The following is a 7,500-nucleotide window of genomic DNA, read 5'->3' as shown; positions in this document are numbered from 1 at the left end:
TTATCAAACCTAAAACCTTAAATGCCTAAAAAGGCACTCTTGCTTAAAAACGGTTGTGGCAGATATCTAACTGATGTAAAAATGGTAATAATGTGTCCCCTGGTCTGTTACTTGATGCCAGTTGGCGAATTTCAAACAGTCCCATGAGGTATCCTTGTGAACACAATTATTATTATTATTATTATTATTATTATTATTATTATTATTATTATTATTATTATTATTATTATTATTTACGTCGGAAGAAGACCTTTCAAGCGAACCTTATCACAAAGAATGGTCGTCTAGATGACGTTGAGTTTATATTGCAGTTTCTAAATATCTCGAATAAATCTCTTTGTAGCAGCAGATAAATTAAATAAAAGCTGTTAAATAATTTACCTAATGCTGCAGAGAAACTCATTCGAGAGATTGAGAAACTGCAATATAAACTCAAAACTACCATTCTTTTTAATGAAGTTAATATTTATTATTATTATTATTATTATTATTATTAATATTTATTATTACATGAACTGCATTATTATTATTATTATTATTATTATTATTATTATTATTATTATTATTATTATTATTATTATTATTCAACATAAACTCCACGGCATTCCAGACGACCATTATTTTTAATGAAGTTAATATTTATTATTATTATTATTATTATTATTATTATTATTATTATTATTATTATGATGATGACTACCATTATTTTTAATGAAATTATTATTGATGATGATGATGATGATGATGATGATGATTATTATTATTATTATTATTATTATTATTATTATTATTATTATTATTATTATTATTCAAGGACATCAGTTACTCTTATGTAACAAGTCGAAAAGACCAATGTCGTGCCAAGGAAGCTTTCACGGAATTAAAAATGTCTACCTGAATGAATCGAGATAAAATACTCGTGTACACAAAAGTGCGTCAAAGGAGAGATTACTGGTTGAAAACGTCTAGATCCTTCGTAAGCGTCTCCTTTGTAAAATTAACGATTCGGATCACTCTCTATCCTTTCACTGGGTTTCCTCAATAGCCGTTTTTTTCTCCCCTCAAGAAAGGTGGAGGTAGGTTTGGTCTCCTTTCCTCTAGAAAAGCTGAAAACAAGTAAAAATGCGCCGAAGTTTCTTCGGCGCAGTCGAGTTTTCTGTACAGCCGCTACAGCGTATGATCAAGGTCACTGACAATGGATCTATCTTTCGGTGGTCTCGGTATAATGTTGTATGAGCCCCGGCCCGTGAAACTTTAACCACTGCCCGTTTTTGGCCTATCCTATATCGTTGGCAGAAACACGATTATGGCTGACTTTGACCTTAAATAAAATTAAAACTACTGAGGCTAGAGGGCTGCAATTTGGTAAGCTTGATGACTGGGGGGTGGATGATCAACATACCAATTTGCAGCCCTCTAGCCTCAGTAGTTTTTAAGATCTGAGGGCGGACAGAATAAAGTACGGACGGACGGACAAAGCCGGCACAATAGTTTTCCTTTATAAAAAAAAAAACGAGTGCAGGACTTTTGAATGATTGTACATCCATCTGTAAATCAGGATTTGCGTAACCAGTCCAGTGGTGATAAAAGAGTCCTACTCTGATCTAAATGCATTCCTTCATCATTTTAGGATTTTTCAGGAAAGCTTTTTCAGACTTTCCTTCGTTCTGCTTTAGATTCATTTGCTTTGAAAATGTTTGAATGTTTGTTTTTTATGGTTTAGCTGGAATGCTTCCTGTGTTCTCAGTGGAATTTTTTTTTTTGAGATATGAGAAGAGTCAGCTGTAACCAGGGGTCATAAAAGTATAAATCCCGCGACATACTGCCTTCAAAGTTTCAGGTCAGAGAAGTGACTTCTGTGGTATTAACTGCTTTAAATCCAACCTCCCTATAAAATTCTGCAGTATTAACTGCTTTGAATCCAACTTCTCTATAAAATTCTGTGGTATTAACTGTTTTGAATCCAACATCTCTATAAAATTCTGTAGTATTAACTACTTTGAATCCGACATCTCTAAAATTCTGTAGTATTAACTGCTTTGAATCAAGCTTCTCTATAAAATTCTGTAGTATTAACTGCTTTCAATCCAACTTCTCTATAAAATTCTGTAGTATTATCTGCTTTCAATCCAACTTCTATATAAAATTCTGTAGTATTATCTGCTTTAACTCAACATCTCTATAAAATTCTGTAGTATTAACTGCTTTGAATCGAACTTCTCTATATAAAATTCTGTAGTATTAACTGCTTTGAATCCAACTTCTTTGTGTAAAATTCTGTGGTATTAAATGCTTTGAATCCAACATCTCTATATAAAATTCTGCAGTCTTAACTGCTTTGAACCCAACATCTCTATAAAATTCTGTAGTAGTAACTGCTTTGAATCCAACATATCTATAAAATTCTGTAGTATAAACTTCTTTGAATCCAACTTCTCTGTAAAAGAGAAACTGTTGTAACTGTATACTTTCCATACTAGTAGAATAGCAGGTAAATAAAATTAGTTTAAAAAAAGAATTCAAGAATTCAAATAATCTTAATCCGGTAAATGCAAGCTTTGTGGCTCGCATGTGATAAAGTTTGTCAGCTCACGTACGATTTGGGACTGCTCGGCTCATTTTATATGTAGAAATGACGTACGGTTTGAGACTGCTCAGCTCATTTCATATGTAGAAATGACGTACGATTTGAGACTGCTCAGCTCATTTTATACATACATACATACATACATATATATATATATATACACACACACACACACACACACACATATATATATATATATATATATATATATATATATATATATATATATATATAGAAATGATGCTTGTCTTTTTAATACAAATAAAATCAGATTTGGACGAGGCATTGGGTCGCATTAGTGTTTATCAGCGAAGGCAGATGTGAAACACATTACAGAAAAGAAGATTTGTGGTGAAATATCTGTCATGATTGTGTCATTTCTTGGTATGGTTCAGTTTGGGGTAAGAAACTGGAAAATAGAAAACACCTTAGTGTATTTCGACAGATGTCATTTACATACTTAAAACTGATTTTAATTTAGTGTTTTTAATGTTTTTATTTTTTTCATTTCAGGTAAGAAATTGTGCAAATTTAACTTATTCGTTCGTCTGGCTAGCACGGGTGAGTATTATAGTCCATATTTTTTGTTGCTTGAAAATTCGCAATTATTAATGCCCCATGGCTTTGTTTACAAATAGGTTATGATTTTTTAACATGTCAATCAGTTTCTCGTAATGTGTACATATGTAATACACACACATATAATTTATATTCTTGTATAATAAAATCCAAGTGGATCTTTCTTATTTGTCCGCCCCGGGGTGGGGGCAGCGTAGGTAGGAGATCGGGAGGGTAGGGGAGACATGACACGTCCACCCTCCTCCTGCAAAGTTGTTTGTCAGCCCCGGGTGGGGCTAGGTAGGTGGGGATCAGGAGGGTAGGGGAGACATGACACGTCCACCCTCCTCCTGCAGACCTGTTTGTAGGCCTCGGGTGGGGCTGAGTAGGTGGGGAGCAGGAGGGTAGGGGAGACATGACACGTCCACCCTCCTCCTCCAAACCTGTTTGTCCTCCCCAGTTGGGGCGGGGTAGGTTGGGGATCGGGAGGGTAGGGAAGAAATGATGGGCAACGCCCGGGTTCCAGCGCAGCATAGCGCGCCATCAAACATGTGTGTGTATGTATATATATATATATATATATATATATATATATATATATATATATATATATATATATATATATATATATATATATATATATATATATAATTAGACGTGAAAAATTTCTTTCCACCAGTTTGAGTTGACTTTATTGAAACCATATGCAGAAGGACTGAAAGAGATGAAATGAAAATTATTATTAATTATATGGTATCCGTAAATGCACACGTGTTAATAGAATACCATCAAAATATATGGCCGGTGATAAAATAATTAAATTTGATAGTTTTTTTTAATGACGCCCTATAATGGACAGGAATTGGTCACCATGTATTGCTTGCCAGGAGGGTCAGTCATATAAGCCTTTTGGGACTCTCTCTCTCTCAAAGTGATCTAATCATATCTCTTTATAATAGAAGAGAGATGGACCTAGAGAGAGAGAGAGAGAGGGATATTTCTTTCCCATTGCAGTTGTTTTGAAAGGCTGGAGATCAAATGAAACATTTTGGGATTAGTATACGTTATCCGTCTTCACGTTAATTACCATCAAAATATATCTGCATATGATCTCTAAATTTGAAAGTTTTTTTTTTTAATGAAACCTATGATGGACAGGAATTTGGCCATGCAATGCTTGCCTGGAGGGTCAGTCATTTAAGCCTTTTGGGACTCTCTCTCTCTCTCTCTCTCTCTCTCTCTCTCTCTCTCTCTCTCTCTCTCTCTCTCTCTCTGGGGATTTCTTGGGATCTGTGTATTATTGTTTTGAGGTCAGTTGTCTCTCGCTGTCTCTCTCCAGATCTTTTTCTCTAATTGAGCCCCTCTCTCTGACACGTGGTGACCTTATGATGGACTTGGGACTCTGGTCAAGTCCAGTATTGCTTTGTTGGAAGGGAAGAGTTGGAGGGGAGGGCGGAGGGACGGGGGAGGGAATTTTTGAAATTAGATTTTGTGAGAGAGAGAGAGAGAGAGAGAGAGAGAGAGAGAGAGAGAGCTGGCAGAGATAGGAAGGAGAGGGAGACATTTTTAAAATTTGATTTTAAGAACAAAGAGAGAGAGAGAGTTAGGGAGAGAGAGAGAGAGAGAGAGAGAGAGAGTCCAAGACCTCATTTTCCACAAATAAAGTGATTACATGTTTCTCTCTCTATCCTCACTCCCTCTCTTTAATAAAAATATAAATGGATAGGAATTTGGCCAAATATTCATAACTGAGGGTTATTTAAGACATATTACATTGAATCTCTCTATCTCTCTCTATTACGTCTCTCTCTCTCTCTTCTGATATGTTAACATCTAAAAGGACCTGTTTTCTCAACTTTAACGAACGTAGATGGACAGGGATTGGGCCTTTCACTTTGCTCTGTCAGCATTGCCTTTTTGACAGAAGTCTCTCTCTCAGAAGTTCAATCTCTCTCGTGTAAGACCTCTCTCATCTCCATCTGTTTTGGTTCTGTTATCAGTATCCTTTGAGTTTACAGAATTTCTCAATACTTTTTTGTTTTTTTAGACAAGTTTGAAAAATTTTGGAGATCATGATTTCTTCTCTGGAGTTCTCAGTATTTCCTCTCTACTTTTTTGTTTTCTCTCTCTTTTAGAAACCAGTTTAAAACATTTTGTTTTGAGGTCAGTTGTCATCTTTGCTGCAGATCTGTGGTAATCCCCAGGTCGTCTTTATATTTCTGCCCGGCCTTTGTGACTTTTTCTTGTTTTTATTTGTTTTTGTTTTCCAGAGTTTTGGCTCTTGAGGGTTTGTTGCCCTTCCGTTTTAAAAATTGAGTTTGGGGCAAGTTTTAGGGTCCTTGCGCCACCTATTTTCACGCCAGAATAACTTTAGTAGATAAATAATTGGCTGGCAGCTGTCATCTTGAATAGCAAAAGACTGGTATTTTAATGAAATAGACATACAGTATATCATTGAAAAGATAACTTTTAGGGGAGAAAGGACTATTCTTCTAGGGATACAAACCGGTGACTGGGAATGCAGAGACCGTGGAACTCTAAGATGGGACTCGCGTATAGAGTGACGGATCATTATTATGCCTTGGCAAAGTTGGAAGTTTCAGTGACGAGTGATGGCCATGGGCGCACAGTCTCTGTCACGTGAAAGCTGATTTACTGTTGACGACTCGGTTCAATGGTTGGCGGAAATGTATACATTCCTAAAATGTGTTTTACTTGTTCAGGAATATATCTTTGGCAGAATTTCTCAATACTTTTTTTTTTTGTTAATTTTGTAAAAAAACTATTGAGATGGCTGTTTGTCTGTCCGTCCAATACTTTTTTTTGTTTTTTTTCTGTCCGTTTCAGATTTAAAAACTACTGAGGCTAGAGGGCTGCAAATTCATCTTCATCATCCATTTCTTTATCAACGTGTTTTCTCATTTTTTTTTTTTGTTTGTTTTTTTTTATTTTATTTGCCCTTAGCCATGACCGTGCGTCTGGCACCGCTATACTTTAGGTGCCAGCAACACAGATCACCACGGGCCGTGGCTGAAAGTTTCATGGGCCGCGGCTGAGAGTTTCATGGGCCTTGGGTGAGAGTTTCACACAGCATTATACGCTGTACAGAAAACTCGCTTGTTTCTTCGGCGCATTTTTACTTGTCAGTTTTCTGTAAAAGACAACTATCGTGCCGGCTTTGTCTGTCCGCCCGCACTTTTTCTGTCCGCCCTCAGATCTTAAAAACTACTGAGGCTAGAGGGCTGCAAATTGGTATGTTGATCATCCACCCTCCAGTCATCAAACATACCAAATTGCAGCCCTTTAGCCTCAGTAGTTTTTATTTTATATAGGGTTAAAGTTAGCCATAATCGTGCTTCTGGCAGCGATATAGGATAGGCCACCACCGGGCCGTTTCATGGGCCGGGGCTCATACAGCATTATACCGAGACCATCGAAAGATAGATCTCATTTCGGTGGCCTTGATTATACGCTGTAGCGGCTTTGAATACAGAACTCGATTGCTTTGAAGAAGGAACTTCGGTGCATTTATTACTTTTTTTTCGTGCGTGACTATAACTGTTGCTTTATTTAATTTTGTTGTTGATTGTAAGAGTTCAGTTTTATTTGTCTTTTCCCTTTTTGTTTACGATATGGGAATTGTATACTGTGGATTTTGTTAGGCAAGTTCATCGGCCTTCGGCTCCTTCCAGGAGTATGTAGCGCATTCATAATAATAATAATAATAATAATAATAATAATGGAGAAGCAAATCCACAGTTATTTTTAATAATAATATATATATGTATATATTATATATATATATATATATATATATATATATATATATATATATATATATATATATATATATATATATAGAAATAATAGAAATAATAATAATAATAATAATAATAATAAGAAGAAGAAGAAGAAGAAGAAGAAGAAGAAAGTATCACTCATTGATGTGGCAATACCATGGGAAACCAGAGTAGATGAGAAAGAAAGAGAAAAAAATCGATAAGTATGAAGACCTGAAAATCGAAATAAGGAGGATATGGAATACGCCAGTGGAAATTGTACCCACAATCATAAGGAACACTGGGCACGATCCCAAGATCCCTGGAAAGGAATCTGGAAAAACTAGATGCCGAAGTAGCTCCAGGACTCATGCAGAAGAGTGTGCTACTAGAAACATTGCATATAGTGAGAAAAGTGATGGACTCCTAAGGAGGCAGGATGCAACCCGGAACCCCACGCTATTATAACCAACCAGTCGAATAGGATGACTATGATAGACCAAAAAAAAAAAAATAATAATAATAATAAAAACAGCTTCACACACCTACACACAAGGCTCAAACCATGATATCCAA

General features: G+C 35.8%; 1 protein-coding gene across 18 annotated transcripts in view; it reads left to right on the top strand.

The window, feature by feature from the left end:
- The window catches only part of Mef2 (myocyte enhancer factor 2), a 790,604-nt gene that overhangs the window by 431,720 nt on the left and 351,384 nt on the right, over window positions 1–7,500 (top strand). The gene's annotated exons all lie outside the window — the stretch shown is intronic.

The sequence above is a fragment of the Macrobrachium rosenbergii genome, chromosome 7 (assembly GCF_040412425.1).
Source record: "Macrobrachium rosenbergii isolate ZJJX-2024 chromosome 7, ASM4041242v1, whole genome shotgun sequence".
Lineage (NCBI taxonomy): Eukaryota > Metazoa > Arthropoda > Malacostraca > Decapoda > Palaemonidae > Macrobrachium > Macrobrachium rosenbergii.
This window is presented reverse-complemented; position numbering and strand designations above follow the sequence as displayed.